The sequence below is a fragment of the Salmo salar genome, chromosome ssa20 (assembly GCF_905237065.1).
Source record: "Salmo salar chromosome ssa20, Ssal_v3.1, whole genome shotgun sequence".
Lineage (NCBI taxonomy): Eukaryota > Metazoa > Chordata > Actinopteri > Salmoniformes > Salmonidae > Salmo > Salmo salar.
In genome coordinates this window covers 96,282,133-96,298,551 of record NC_059461.1, presented here as the reverse complement: position 1 = coordinate 96,298,551, position 16,419 = coordinate 96,282,133, and the positions used below count along the sequence as shown (strand labels likewise).

General features: G+C 43.6%; 1 protein-coding gene across 2 annotated transcripts in view; it reads right to left on the bottom strand.

The window, feature by feature from the left end:
• The window catches only part of LOC106581602 (nectin-1), a 344,741-nt gene that overhangs the window by 128,873 nt on the left and 199,449 nt on the right, over positions 1-16,419 (bottom strand). The window lies entirely within an intron of this gene.

The following is a 16,419-nucleotide window of genomic DNA, read 5'->3' as shown; positions in this document are numbered from 1 at the left end:
TTATTGAAGTAGCAGTCCTGGGAGTGCATTCTGACGAAGACAACAAAAGGTAATCAAACTTTTATAATAGTAAATATGATTATGGTGAGTGCTAAACTTGCCGGGTGTCTAAATAGCTAGCCCGTGATGCCTGGGCTATGTACTTAGAATATTGCAAAATGTGCTTTCACCAAAAAGCTATTTTAAAATCGGACATATCGAGTGCATAGAGGAGGTCTGTATCTATAATTCTTAAAATAATTGTTATGCTTTTTGTGAACGTTTATCGTGAGTAATTTAGTAAAATGTTAGCGAATTCCCCGGAAGTTTGCGGGGGGTATGCTAGTTCTGAACGTCACATGCTAATGTAAAAAGCTGGTTTTTGATATAAATATGAACTTGATTGAACAAAACATGCATGTATTGTATAACATAATGTCCTAGGGTTGTCATCTGATGAAGATCAAAGGTGAGTGCTGCATTTAGCTGTCTTCTGGGTTTTGGTGACATTATATGCTAGCTTGAAAAATGGGTGTCTGATTATTTCTGGCTTGGTACTCTGCTGACATCATCTAATGTTTTGCTTTCGTTGTAAAGCCTTTTTGAAATCGGACAGTGTGGTTAGATAAAGGAGAGTTGTCTTTAAAATGCTGTGAAATAGTCATATGTTTGAAAAATTGATGTTTTTGTAGTTGAGGAATTTGTAATTCGCGCCACGCCGATCATTGGATATTGGAGCAGGTGTTCCGCTAGCGGAACGTCTAGATGTAAGAGGTTAACGAGAGTCTTATCTTTCAAATGGTGTAAAATAGTCATATGTTTGAGAAATTGAAGTTATAGCATTTAAGGTTTTTCGTATTTCACGCCAGGCGCTACCATTGGATATTGGCGAGGCGTTCCGCTAGCGGAACGTCTGTCCATATTAAGCACCTCCCTCTTCAACATATATATCAACGAATTGGCACTAGAAAAGTCTGCAGCACCCGGCCTCACCCTACTAGAATATGAAGTCAAATGTCTACTGTTTGCTGATGATCTGGTGCATCTATCCCAAACCAAGGAGGGCCTACAACCACACCTAGATCTTCTGCACAGATTATGTCTGGGACCTGACAGTAAATCACAGTAAGAAAATAATGGTGTTCCAAAAAAGGTCCAGTTGCCATGACCACAAACACAAATTCCATCTAGACACCGTTGCCCTAGAGCACACAAAAAACTATACATACCTCGTCCTAAATATCAGCGCCACAGGTAACTTCCACAAAGCTGTGAACGATCTGAGAGACAAGACAAGAAGGGCCTTCTATGCCATCAAATGCCATCAAAAGGAACATAAAATTCAACATACCAATTAGGATCTGGCTAAAAATACTTGAATCAGTTCTGAAACCCATTGCCCTTCATGGTTGTGAGGTCCGGGGTCCACTCACCAACGAAGATTTCACTAAATGGGACGAACACCAAATTGAGACTCTGCATGCAGAATTCTGCAAAATGATCCTCTGTGTAAAACATAAAACATCAAATAACGCATGCAGAGCCGAATTAGGCCGATACCCGCAAATTATCAAAATCCAGAAAAGAGCCGTTAAATTCTACAACCACCTAAAAGGAAGCGATTCCCAATCCTTCCATAACAAAGCCCTCACCTACAGAGAGATGAACCTGGAGAAGAGTCCCCTAAGCAAACTGGTCCTGGGGCTCTATTCACAAACACAAACAGACCCCACAGAGCCCCAGGACAGCAACACAATTAGACCCAACCAAATCATGAGAAAACAAAAGATAATTACTTGACACATTGGAAAGAATTTACAAAAATACTGAGCAAACTAGAACTCTTGTCATAAATGTTGCTGCGTTGAATGGACAAAACTGCAGACTGCAAACTACTCATCTTTTTAATAGATACGAGCAAAGCATCCACAGGAAAAACAATAACTACTAATGACAGGCTGACAGGCTACGTACAAACAAAAGACTAGCGGTGTTAGCACAACCACCCACAAACCCAAGTGACAAACATACTCCTAAATATATGACTCCCAATCAGGAACAACGATCCAAAGCTGTTCCTGATCAGGAGTCACAAGACTAACACAGAAACAGACATACTAGACAACACATACAGACTTCTTCTGCCACGTCCTGACCAAAATACTACACCACTACTCCCTCTGCTGGTCAGGACGTGACAACTCTATTTGGCCCTAAACAGAGAGTACACTGTGGCAGAATACCTGACCCAAACTTAAGGAAAGCTTTGACTATGTACAGACTCAGTGTGTAATGGGTGCGTGTCGGTGGCAGGGAAGTCAGGCACAGGAAAATGAACTTGGTATAAACGGAGTCGTTTAATAAGTGCTCATAAAACTCCAAAACCAAAATATACCAAAAATAATATGTGGGTACAAAAAATCCGTCGCGCACCGACACGACTTGCACATAACATACAATAAAACAATCTCCGACAAGGACATGAGGGGAAACAGAGGGTTAAATACACAACATGTAATTGATGGGATAGGAACCAGGTGTGAATAAAGACAAGACAAAACCAATGGAAAATGAAAAATGGATCAGTGGTCGGTGACGTCGACCGACGAACACCGCCCGAACAAGGAGAGGGACCGACTTCGGCGGAAGTCGTGACACAGTGAGCGTAGCCTTGCTATTGAGAAAGGCCGCCGTAGGCAGATCTGGCTCACAAGAGAAGACAGGCTATGTGCAACACTGCCCACAAAATGAGGTGGAAACTGAGCTGCACTTCCTAACTTCCTGACAAATGTATGACCATATTAGTGACAGATATTTCCCTCAGATTATACAGAACCACAAAGAATTAGAAAACAAATCCAATTTTGATAAACTCCCCTATTTATTGGTGAAATACCACAGTGTGACATCACAGCAGCAAGATGTGTGACCTGTTGCCACAAGAAAAGGTCAACCAGTGAAGAACAAACACCATTGTAAATACAACCCATATTTATGTTCATTTATTTTCCCCTTTGTACTTTAACTATTTGCACATCATTACATCACTGTATATAGACATAATATGACATTTGAAATGTCTTTATTCTTTTGTGTAATGTAGTGTTTACTGTTTTCTATTGTTTTTTTCACTTTTGTTTATTATCTATTTCACTTGCTTTGGCAATGTTAACATATGTTTCCCATGCCAATAAAGCCCTTTGAATTGTACTGAATTGAATTGAGAGAGAGACATAGGGAGAGACAGAGACAGTGAGACAGAGAGACAGAGAGAGACAATGGGAGAGAGACAGACACAGTGAGAGAGACAAAGAGACAGAGAGATAAAGAGAAAGAGAGATAGAGAAAGAGAGAGATAGAGAGAGAGAGAGAGAGAGAGAGAGGGAGAGAGAGAGAGAGAGAGAGAGAGGGGGAGAGGAGAAAGAGAGGGGGGAGAGAGAGAGAGAGAGAGAGTCAGGGGGAGGCCTGTTACATACACTACAGAGAGAGAGAGAGAGAGAGGGAGAGGCTCTTTTTCCTTTTCTGTTTCTCCTCTCCCCTCTCCTGGGCTGGTGTGGATCCTTCTCCTCTCCTCCTCTCCTCTCCTCTCCTCTCCTCTCCTCTCCTCTCCTCTCCTCTCCTCTCCTCTCCTCTCCTCTCCTCTCCTCTCCTCTCTCCTTCTCCTCTCCTTCTCCTCTCTTCTCTCCTTCTCCTTTCCTTCTCCTCTCCTCTCCTTCTCCTTCTCCTCTCCTTCTCCTTCTCCTCTCCTCTCCTTCTCCTCTCCTCTCCTCTCCTCTCCTCTCCTCTCCTCTCCTCTCCTCTCCTCTCCTCTCCTCTCCTCTCCTCTCCTCTCCTCTCCTCTCCTCTCCTCTCCTCTCCTCTCCTCTCTCCTCTCCTCTCCTCTCCTCTCCTCTCCTTCTCCTCTCCTCTCTCCTTCTCCTCTCCTTCTCCTCTCCTCTCCTTCTCCTCTCTCCTCTCCTCTCCTCTCCTCTCCTGTTATTCTCCTCTCCTCTCCTCTCCTCTCCTCTCCTTCTCCTCTCCTTCTCCTCTCCCCTCTCCTTTTCCTCTCTTTCTCCTCTCCTGTTATTCTCCTCTCCTCTCTCCTTCTCCTCTCCTCTCCTCTCCTTCTCCTCCCCTCTCCTTCTCCTCTCCTTCTCCTCTCCTTCTCCTCTCCTCTCCTCTCCTTCTCCTCTCCCCTCTCCTTCTCCTCTCCTTCTCCTCTCCTCTCTACTCCATCTGCTTTCAATTTCCCCGGCATGTATGACAAACAAAAAATACATTCCAAACTACAGTCCCCGCTAACCCCAAGTCCCCCACCCCCCCTCCTCCATGCTTTTCCCCCACCCCCGTCTTTCTTTTGGCAGGGTGGCTCGTGTCTCACATTAAATCATGATGACTTTGCCAGACAGTGAGACCCAGGCAGAGAGAGAGAGAGTGGGAGGGAGGGAGGGAGGGAGAGAGGGAGAGGTGGAGAGATGCAAAGTGGGCCTGAATGAAGCAGGCCATTCAAAGGGGGAGCAGGCCGCAAGGAACATGATCTGGAGAGGCAGGCTGGCAGGCAAAGAGAGAGAAACAGAGTGGAAGCCAGAGATGGAGAGAGAGAAAAAGAGTGGAAGCCAGAGATAGAAAGAAGAGGAAGAAGAGGAGAAAATGAAGGTTCCTAAATTGGTCTTCCTCAGCTCTTAAGGATAACTGGAAAACTGTCATTTTTTAAACCTAGTATTTATTCAGGGGAATGCATAATTGAGATGAGGGTATAATTCCCAATGGTGCCCTGAGAAAAAAACAGCTCAATACACCAAAAAAACTGCCAAAATAAACTACAAGAAACGGCAGTTACAAACACTAATAAACAGGACAATCATCCCAAACAGTTGCAAGCCTCAGTGAATTCATCGCTCATCAGTTTCCTAATCTGCCATATTGGCACCAGGGATTTAAGATGTTATGAGGTTTGTCAATTATTCCAAACATGGGTGGCATTAAAACTAAAGGCTGATTTACCGAGGTTGGGACCTGAAGAGTTAACCTGTGAGTGTGTCGGTTGCCCTGTATTTTTAACCTTTGAGTTTCTGGACGTGGCATCTACAGTTCTTTAGAATTATCAAAGGTTTCTTTATATGTCTGGAAGCACGCATGTGTCCCTTTCATAGCACACTGCACATTGGCCAGTGTTTAACTAGTGTAGATTCTTACAGTGTAACATTTACGCTGTTAATTCAACAGTTAAATCAACACTGTAAAGTGATGTAAAAGAACCCCAGTGTTGATGTTAATAACCAGGAATTCCGCCTCCAGCGTCATTTTAGAGAATTTGACAGTACGTCCATCCGGCCGAACAGATAAATACCAGACGATTCCGTAGGTGAAGAAGCCGGGTGGGGAGGTCCTGGGCTGGTGTGGTTACATGTTGATGTTTACAATGGTTTGTTTCAATATTTCTGACGCGATCTACTGTACATGGATGTCTGCAAAGGAGATGTGTCGCGCTACATGAGGCAAATGTTGGTCACACCAGTTACTGACTGGTTTTCTGATCCACGCCCCTACCTTTTAACCTCTTACATCTAGACATTCCGCTAGCGGAACACCTGCTCCAATATCCAATGATGGGCGTGGCGCGAATTACAAATTCCTCAAAAATACAAAAACTTCAATTTTTCAAACATATGACTATTTCACAGCATTTTAAAGACAAGACTCTCCTTTATCTAACCACACTGTCCGATTTCAAAAAGGCTTTACAGCGAAAGCAAAACATTAGATTATGTCAGCAGAGTACCAAGCCAGAAATAATCAGACACCCATTTTTCAAGCTAGCATATAATGTCACAAAAACCCAGAAGACAGCTAAATGCAGCACTAACCTTTGATGATCTTCATCAGATGACACACCTAGGACATTATGTTATACAATACATGCATGTTTTGTTCAATCAAGTTCATATTTATATCAAAAAACAGCGTTTTACATTAGCATGTGACATTCAGAACTAGCATACCCCCCGCAAACTTCCGGGGAATTTGCTAACAATTTACTAAATTACTCACGATAAACGTTCACAAAAAGCATAACAATTATTTTAAGAATTATAGATACAGAACTCCTCTATGCACTCGATATGTCCGGTTTTAAAATAGCTTTTTGGTGAAAGCACATTTTGCAATATTCTAAGTACATAGCCCAGGCATCACGGGCTAGCTATTTAGACACCCGGCAAGTTTAGCCTTCACCAAAATCAGATTTACTATTATAAAAGTTTGATTACGTTTTGTTGTCTTCGTCAGAATGCAGTCCCAGGACTGCTACTTCAATAACAAATGTTGGTTTGGTCCAAAATAATCCATCGTTATATCCGAATAGCGGCGTTTTGTTCGTGCGTTCCAGACACTATCCGAAATGGTAAATCAGGGTCGTGCGCATGGCGCAATTCGTGACAAAAAAATTCTAAATATTCCATTACCGTACTTCGAAGCATGTCAACCGCTGTTTAAAATCTATTTTTATGGAATTTATCTCGTAAAAAAGCGATAATATTCCGACCGGGAATCTCCTTTTCGGCAAACAGAGGAAAAATCACAAAGACGGGGGCGGCCAGGGCACGCGCCTAAGCCCACAGTCCCTTGATCGGCCACTTGAGAAAGGCGATAATGTGTTTCAGCCTGGGGCTGGGATGACGACATTCAGGTTTTTCCCGGGCTCTGAGTGCCTATGGAAGACGTAGGAAGTGTCACGTTAGAGCAGAGATCCTTTGTAAAAGATAGAGATGGAAAAGAAGTTCAAGAAATGGTCAGACAGGCCACTTCCTGTAAAGGAATCTCTCAGGTTTTGACCTGCCATTTGAGTTCTGTTATACTCACAGACACCATTCAAACAGTTTTAGAAACTTTGGAGTGTTTTCTATCCAAAGCCAATAATTATATGCATATTCTAGTTACTGGGCAGGAGTAGTAACCAGATTAAATCGGGTATGTTTTTTATCCAGCCGTGAAAATACTGCCCCCTAGCCATAACAGGTTAAGGTATCTGTGACCAACAGATGCATATCTGTATTCCCAGTCATGTAAAATCCATAGATTAGGGCCTAATTCATTTATTTCAATTGACTGATTTCCTTATATGAACAGTAACTCAGTAACATCTTTTAAACTGTTGCAGGTTGTGCCCTCACCTGGTTGTCTAGGTCTCAGTAGGGAACTCCCCTCACCTGGTTGTCTAGGTCTCAGTAAGGAACTCCCCTCACCTGGTTGTCTAGGTCTCCCCTCACCTGGTTGTCTAGGTCTCAGTAAGGAACTCCCCTCACCTGGTTGTCTAGGTCTCAGTAAGGAACTCCCCTCACCTGGTTGTCCAGGCCTCAGTAAGGAACTCCCCTCACCTGGTTGTCTAGGTCTCAGTAAGGAACTCCCCTCACCTGGTTGTCCAGGCCTCAGTAAGGAACTCCCCTCACCTGCTTGTCTAGGTCTCAGTAAGGAACTCCCCTCACCTGGTTGTCTAGGTCTCCCCTCACCTGGTTGTCTAGGTCTCAGTAAGGAACTCCCCTCACCTGGTTGTCTAGGTCTCAGTAAGGAACTCCCCTCACCTGGTTGTCTAGGTCTCAGTAAGGAACTCCCCTCACCTGGTTGTCCAGGTCTCAGTAAGGAACTCCCCTCACCTGGTTGTCTAGGTCTCAGTAAGGAACTCCCCTCACCTGGTTGTCCAGGCCTCAGTAAGGAACTCCCCTCACCTGGTTGTCTAGGTCTCAGTAAGGAACTCCCCTCACCTGGTTGTCTAGGTCTCAGTAAGGAACTCTCCTCACCTGGTTGTCTAGGTCTTTTTTTTTTTTTTTTGTCATTTAGCAGACGCTCTTATCCAGAGCGACTTACAGTAGTGAATGCATACATTTCATGCATTTTTTTTGTACTGGCCCCCTGTGGGAATCGAACCCACAACCCTGGCATTGCACACACCATGCTGGCGTTGCAAACACCATGCTCTACCAACTGAGCCAGGAAAAAAACTAAAATCTGTAGACAATAGGCTCTCCACGGAATGACACCCCTGTCCTATGGCACCGCTCTCAAGAACCTTATTTGGTTCCAACTTGCACATGTATTTTTAGGAGTGTACTGGCAGTTCTACTCCCTCCAAGAGGGTCGTTACCACTGTAGCCAAAGTTGGGTTCAGTTCAGTCCATAGTATCAAGCCATGGTTGAAGGAAGAAAAACAGTATATGGAAAACTCTGTGGGCTATTAGGACCGCAGCCCTCCTGGCAAGACAACAGATGGACACAGGACACTCCAGAGCAACCGTCCTCCAATGGAGAGTAAACTGTGTGACACCATATTCCCTTTATAATGCAATACTTAGCAGGCTCTGGTTAAAAGTAGTACACTATACAGGGCCCTGGTCAAAAGTAGTACACTATACAGGGCCCTGGTCAAAAGTAGTACACTATACAGGGCTCTGGTCAAAAGTAGTACACTATACAGGGCCCTGGTCAAAAGTAGTACACTATACAGGGCCCTGGTCAAAAGTAGTACACTATACAGGGCTCTGGTCAAAAGTAGTACACTATACAGGGCTCTGGTCAAAAGTAGTACACTATACAGGGCTCTGGTCAAAAGTAGTGCACTATACAGGGCCCTGGTCAAAAGTAGTACACTATACAGGGCCCTGGTCAAAAGTAGTACACTATACAGGGCTCTGGTCAAAAGTAGTGCACTATACAGGGCTCTGGTCAAAAGTAGTACACTATACAGGGAAAATTATGTAATACAGTTGTCTGAAACTAATAGTTTACAGCCCACATCAGGCCTTCAATTCACAGTATGCTAGCTTGCAAAGTGATGTGTTTTTTGTATTCACCCTTAACCTGCATTCAGAATGACTGCCAGGGTTGGGTTCCGTAAGATATGAGACTACCTTAAACATATAAACTGGAAAAAACTTTTCAGTAACGGGTGGAATAAGTCCAAGTAACAGGTTGTGTTATTTCTATTTGAGTAGCATAAGAGGAATCAATCAATGTACATGAAAAAACACAGATATATTTCGTGACCAAAAAATTCTAAATATTCCATTACCGTACTTCGAAGCATGTCAACCGCTGTTTAAAATCAATTTTTATGCAATTTTTCTCGTAAAAAAGCGATAATATTCCGACCGGGAATCTGCGTTTAGGTAAAAAGACGAAAGAAAATAAAGCATGGAGTCGACTCGGGCACGCGCCTAAGCCCATTGTCCTCTGATCGGCCACTTGCCAAAAGTGCAAATGTGTTTCAGCCTGGGGCTGCCTCGATATCATTCAGCTTTTTCCCGGGCTCTGAGAGCCTATGGGAGCCGTAGGAAGTGTCACGTTACAGCAAAGATCCTCAGTCTTCAATAAACAGAGACAAGAAGGACAAGATCTTGTCAGAGAGGGCACTTCCTGTAAGGAATCTTCTCAGGTTTTTGCCTGCCATATGAATTCTGTTATACTCACAGACACCATTCAAACAGTTTTAGAAACTTTAGGGTGTTTTCTATCCAAAGCCAATAATTATATGCATATTCTAGTTACTGGGCAGGAGTAGTAACCAGATTAAATCGGGTACGTTTTTTATCCGGCCGTGTCAATACTGCCCCCTACCCCCAACAGGTTAACACCAACACTGGGGTCCTTTTACACCAGTTAGTGTTAATTTAACTCTTGAATCAACACTAGACATGTTACACTGTAAAAATCTACAGTAGTTAACACTGGCCAATGTGCTGTGTGCTATGAAAGGGACACATGCGCAGGCTTCCATGCATTTACAGAACCTTTTATAATTCTAAAGAACACGTCCAGAACCCCACATTTACCTCAAAGGTTCTTACCTCAAGAAATTCTGTTTTCTCATTTTCTATCAGCTTAAATGGTGTTGTTCAATGACAGACATGTATTTGTTTAAAATCTATCACTTGATGGTTTCATTTCAGAGACAAATATTTATATATATATATTTTTGTTGTTGTAAAATGCTATATATCCAGTAGTACTGCTAGGTTTAACACATTCAAATGTAACACATAACTACTTTTTTTTTTAATGACTGTACAAATGATACGTGTGACATCAATATAGCATTTTTTACATTTTACAAATGAACAAATACAGTAATGTGAGATCTGTATGTAAAACATTTACAATTGACACATTAGTCATTTAGCAGATGCTCTTATCCAAACGGACTTACATTAAGTAAGGTACACATAAGGTACACATGAAGGTTTCCATAAGGTACAAATAAGGTACACATGAAGGTACCCATAAGGTACAAATAAGGTACACATAATGTTTCCATAAGGTACAAATAAGGTACACATTAAGGTACAAATAAGGTACACATGAAGGTACACATGAAACTACACATAAGGTACACTTAAGGTACACATTAAGGTACCCATACGTTTCTCATAAGGTACACATGAAGGTACACATAAGGTACACATAAGGTACACATAAGGTACACATAAGGTTCACATGAGGTACACATAAGGTACACATAAGGTACAAATGAAGGTACACATGAAGGTACACATAAGGTACACATAAGGTACACATAAGGTTCACATAAGGTACACATAAGGTACAAATGAATGTACCCATAAGGTACACATAAGGTACACATGAAGGTACACATAAGGTTCACATAAGGTACACATAAGGTACACATAAGGTTCACATAAGGTACACATAAGGTACAAATGAATGTACCCATAAGGTACACATAAGGTTCACATAAGGTACACATAAGGTACACATGAAACTACACATAAGGTACACATAAGGTACACATAAGGTTCACATAAGGTACACATAAGGTACACATTAAGGTACCCATACGTTTCTCATAAGGTACAAATGAATGTACCCATAAGGTACACATAAGGTACACATAAGGTACACATAAGGTACACATAAGGTTCACATAAGGTACACATAAGGTACAAATGAATGTACCCATAAGGTACACATAAGGTTCACATAAGGTACACATAAGGTTCACATAAGGTACACATAAGGTACAAATGAATGTACCCATAAGGTACACATAAGGTACACATAAGGTTCACATAAGGTACACATAAGGTACAAATGAATGTACCCATAAGGTACACATAAGGTTCACATGAGCAATCATTTCTGGTGAAAAAAACACAAATGTGAAAAATGTGTGGATGTAGCGAATACATTCAACCTGGTTGAGTGTCTGAAAGCTTGGTTCACACTGTTCCTGAATCATCAGTGACGGAGATACCATGTCATTACTCACTCCCACACAATACAGCAGCTCTGCGACGGAGCTGTGTGGCAGAAGAACGTGGACCACTATTAACAGACTGTGTGTGGGAGTCACAATGTTCAACCAGACTAACTACAGGTGGGAATAAATAGTATGTGAACCCTTTAGAATGACCTGGATTTCTGCATAAATTGGTCATAAAATGTTATTTGATCTTCATCTAAGTCACAACTATAGACAAACACAGTCTGCTTAAACTAATAACACAAACAATTATCTGTTTTCATGTCTTTATTGAACACAACGTGTAAACATTCACAGTGCAGGGTGGAAAAAGTGTGTGAACCCTTGGATTTAATAACTGGTTGACCCTCCTTTGGCAGCAACAACCTCAACCAAACGTTTTCTGTAGTTGAGGATCAGACCTGCACAACGGTCAGGAGGAATTTTGGACCATTCCTCTTTACAAAACTGTTTCAGTTCAGCAATATTCTTGGGATGTCTGGTGTGAACTGCTCTCTTGAGGTCATGCCACAGCATCTCAATCGGGTTGAGGTCAGGACTCTGACTGGGCCACTCCAGGTGTATTTTCTTCTGTTGAAGCCATTCTGTTGTTTATTTACTTCTGTGTTTTGGGTCGTTGTCCTGTTGCATCACCCAACTTCTGCTGAGCTTCAATTGGCGGACAGATAGCCTTACATTCTCGTGCAAAATGTCTTGATAAACCTGGGAACTCATTTTTCTATCGATGATAGCAAGCTGTCCAGGCCCTGATGCAGAAAAGCAGACCCAAACCATGATGCTCCCTCCACCATACTTTACAGTTGAGATGAGGTTTTGATGTTGGTGTGCTGTGCCTTTTTTTCTCCACACATAGTGTTGTGTGTTCCTTACAAACAACACAACTTTAGTTTCATCTGTCCACAGAATATTTTACCAGTAGCGCTGTGGAACATCCAGGTGCTCTTCTGCGAACCTCAGACGTGCAGCAATTTTTTGGGGGACAGCAGTGGCTTCTTCCGTGGTGTCCTCACATGAACACCATTCTTGTTTAGTGTTTTACGTATTGTAGACTCTTCAACAGAGATGTTAGCATCTTCCAGAGACTTCTGTAAGTCTGAAGATCAGATAAAAATATTAAGTCAAATTTATGCAGAAACCCAGTTAATTTCAAAGGGTTCAAATCCTTTTTCTTGCCACTGTAAGCGTCCCAAATGGCAATCTATTCCCGATATAGAACCCTGTGGGCCTGGTCAAAAGCAGTGCACTATTTAGTGAATACGTAGGGTGCACTTAGAATGCATACTAATGTCCATTATAACAGACAGTATGGGAGCCATGTCCACTATAACAGACAGTATGGGAGCCATGTCCACTATAACAGACAGTATGGGAGCCATGTCCACTATAGCAGACAGTATGGGAGCCATGTCCACTATAACAGACAGTATGGGAGCCATGTCCACTATAACAGACAGTATGGGAGCCATGTCCACTATAACAGACAGTATGGGAGCCATGTCCACTATAACAGACAGTATGGGAGCCATGTCCACTATAACAGACAGTATGGGAGCCATGTCCACTATAACAGACAGTATGGGAGCCATGTCCACTATAACAGACAGTATGGGAGCCATGTCCACTATAACAGACAGTATGGGAGCCATGTCCACTATAGCAGACAGTATGGGAGCCATGTCCACTATAACAGACAGTATGGGAGCCATGTCCACTATAACAGACAGTATGGGAGCCATGTCCACTATAGCAGACAGTATGGGAGCCATGTCCACTATAGCAGACAGTATGGGAGCCATGTCCACTATAACAGACAGTATGGGAGCCATGTCCACTATAACAGACAGTATGGGAGCCATGTCCACTATAACAGACAGTATGGGAGCCATGTCCACTATAACAGACAGTATGGGAGCCATGTCCACTATAACAGACAGTATGGGAGCCATGTCCACTATAACAGACAGTATGGGAGCCATGTCCACTATAGCAGACAGTATGGGAGCCATGTCCATTATAACAGACAGTATGGGAGCCATGTCCACTATAACAGACAGTATGGGAGCCATGTCCACTATAACAGACAGTATGGGAGCCATGTCCACTATAACAGACAGTATGGGAGCCATGTCCACTATAGCAGACAGTATGGGAGCCATGTCCACTATAACAGACAGTATGGGAGCCATGTCCACTATAACAGACAGTATGGGAGCCATGTCCACTATAACAGACAGTATGGGAGCCATGTCCACTATAACAGACAGTATGGGAGCCATGTCCACTATAACAGACAGTATGGGAGCCATGTCCACTATAGCAGACAGTATGGGAGCCATGTCCACTATAACAGACAGTATGGGAGCCATGTCCACTATAACAGACAGTATGGGAGCCATGTCCACTATAACAGACAGTATGGGAGCCATGTCCACTATAACAGACAGTATGGGAGCCATGTCCACTATAACAGACAGTATGGGAGCCATGTCCACTATAACAGACAGTATGGGAGCCATGTCCACTATAACAGACAGTATGGGAGCCATGTCCACTATAACAGACAGTATGGGAGCCATGTCCACTATAGCAGACAGTATGGGAGCCATGTCCACTATAACAGACAGTATGGGAGCCATGTCCACTATAGCAGACAGTATGGGAGCCATGTCCACTATAACAGACAGTATGGGAGCCATGTCCATTATAACAGACAGTATGGGAGCCATGTCCATTATAACAGACAGTATGGGAGCCATGTCCACTATAACAGACAGTATGGGAGCCATGTCCACTATAGCAGACAGTATGGGAGCCATGTCCACTATAACAGACAGTATGGGAGCCATGTCCACTATAACAGACAGTATGGGAGCCATGTCCACTATAACAGACAGTATGGGAGCCATGTCCACTATAACAGACAGTATGGGAGCCATGTCCACTATAACAGACAGTATGGGAGCCATGTCCACTATAACAGACAGTATGGGAGCCATGTCCACTATAACAGACAGTATGGGAGCCATGTCCACTATAGCAGACAGTATGGGAGCCATGTCCACTATAACAGACAGAATGGGAGCCATGTCCACTATAACAGACAGTATGGGAGCCATGTCCACTATAGCAGACAGTATGGGAGCCATGTCCACTATAACAGACAGTATGGGAGCCATGTCCACTATAACAGACAGTATGGGAGCCATGTCCACTATAACAGACAGTATGGGAGCCATGTCCACTATAACAGACAGTATGGGAGCCATGTCCACTATAGCAGACAGTATGGGAGCCATGTCCACTATAACAGACAGTATGGGAGCCATGTCCACTATAGCAGACAGTATGGGAGCCATGTCCACTATAACAGACAGTATGGGAGCCATGTCCACTATAACAGACAGTATGGGAGCCATGTCCACTATAGCAGACAGTATGGGAGCCATGTCCACTATAACAGACAGTATGGGAGCCATGTCCACTATAGCAGACAGTATGGGAGCCATGTCCACTATAGCAGACAGTATGGGAGCCATGTCCACTATAGCAGACAGTATGGGAGCCATGTCCACTATAACAGACAGTATGGGAGCCATGTCCACTATAACAGACAGTATGGGAGCCATGTCCACTATAGCAGACAGTATGGGAGCCATGTCCACTATAGCAGACAGTATGGGAGCCATGTCCACTATAGCAGACAGTATGGGAGCCATGTCCACTATAGCAGACAGTATGGGAGCCATGTCCACTATAACAGACAGTATGGGAGCCATGTCCACTATAACAGACAGTATGGGAGCCATGTCCACTATAACAGACAGTATGGGAGCCATGTCCACTATAACAGACAGTATGGGAGCCATGTCCACTATAACAGACAGTATGGGAGCCATGTCCACTATAACAGACAGTATGGGAGCCATGTCCACTATAACAGACAGTATGGGAGCCATGTCCACTATAACAGACAGTATGGGAGCCATGTCCACTATAACAGACAGTATGGGAGCCATGTCCACTATAACAGACAGTATGGGAGCCATGTCCACTATAACAGACAGTATGGGAGCCATGTCCACTATAACAGACAGTATGGGAGCCATGTCCACTATAACAGACAGTATGGGAGCCATGTCCACTATAGCAGACAGTATGGGAGCCATGTCCACTATAACAGACAGAATGGGAGCCATGTCCACTATAACAGACAGTATGGGAGCCATGTCCACTATAGCAGACAGTATGGGAGCCATGTCCACTATAACAGACAGTATGGGAGCCATGTCCACTATAACAGACAGTATGGGAGCCATGTCCACTATAGCAGACAGTATGGGAGCCATGTCCACTATAACAGACAGTATGGGAGCCATGTCCACTATAGCAGACAGTATGGGAGCCATGTCCACTATAACAGACAGTATGGGAGCCATGTCCACTATAACAGACAGTATGGGAGCCATGTCCACTATAACAGACAGTATGGGAGCCATGTCCACTATAACAGACAGTATGGGAGCCATGTCCACTATAACAGACAGTATGGGAGCCATGTCCACTATAACAGACAGTATGGGAGCCATGTCCACTATAACAGACAGTATGGGAGCCATGTCCACTATAACAGACAGTATGGGAGCCATGTCCACTATAGCAGACAGTATGGGAGCCATGTCCACTATAGCAGACAGTATGGGAGCCATGTCCACTATAACAGACAGTATGGGAGCCATGTCCACTATAACAGACAGTATGGGAGCCATGTCCACTATAACAGACAGTATGGGAGCCATGTCCACTATAGCAGACAGTATGGGAGCCATGTCCACTATAACAGACAGAATGGGAGCCATGTCCACTATAACAGACAGTATGGGAGCCATGTCCACTATAACAGACAGTATGGGAGCCATGTCCACTATAACAGACAGTATGGGAGCCATGTCCACTATAACAGACAGTATGGGAGCCATGTCCACTATAACAGACAGTATGGGAGCCATGTCCACTATAACAGACAGTATGGGAGCCATGTCCACTATAACAGACAGTATGGGAGCCATGTCCACTATAACAGACAGTATGGGAGCCATGTCCACTATAACAGACAGTATGGGAGCCATGTCCACTATAACAGACAGTATGGGAGCCATGTCCACTATAACAGACAGTATGGGAGCCATGTC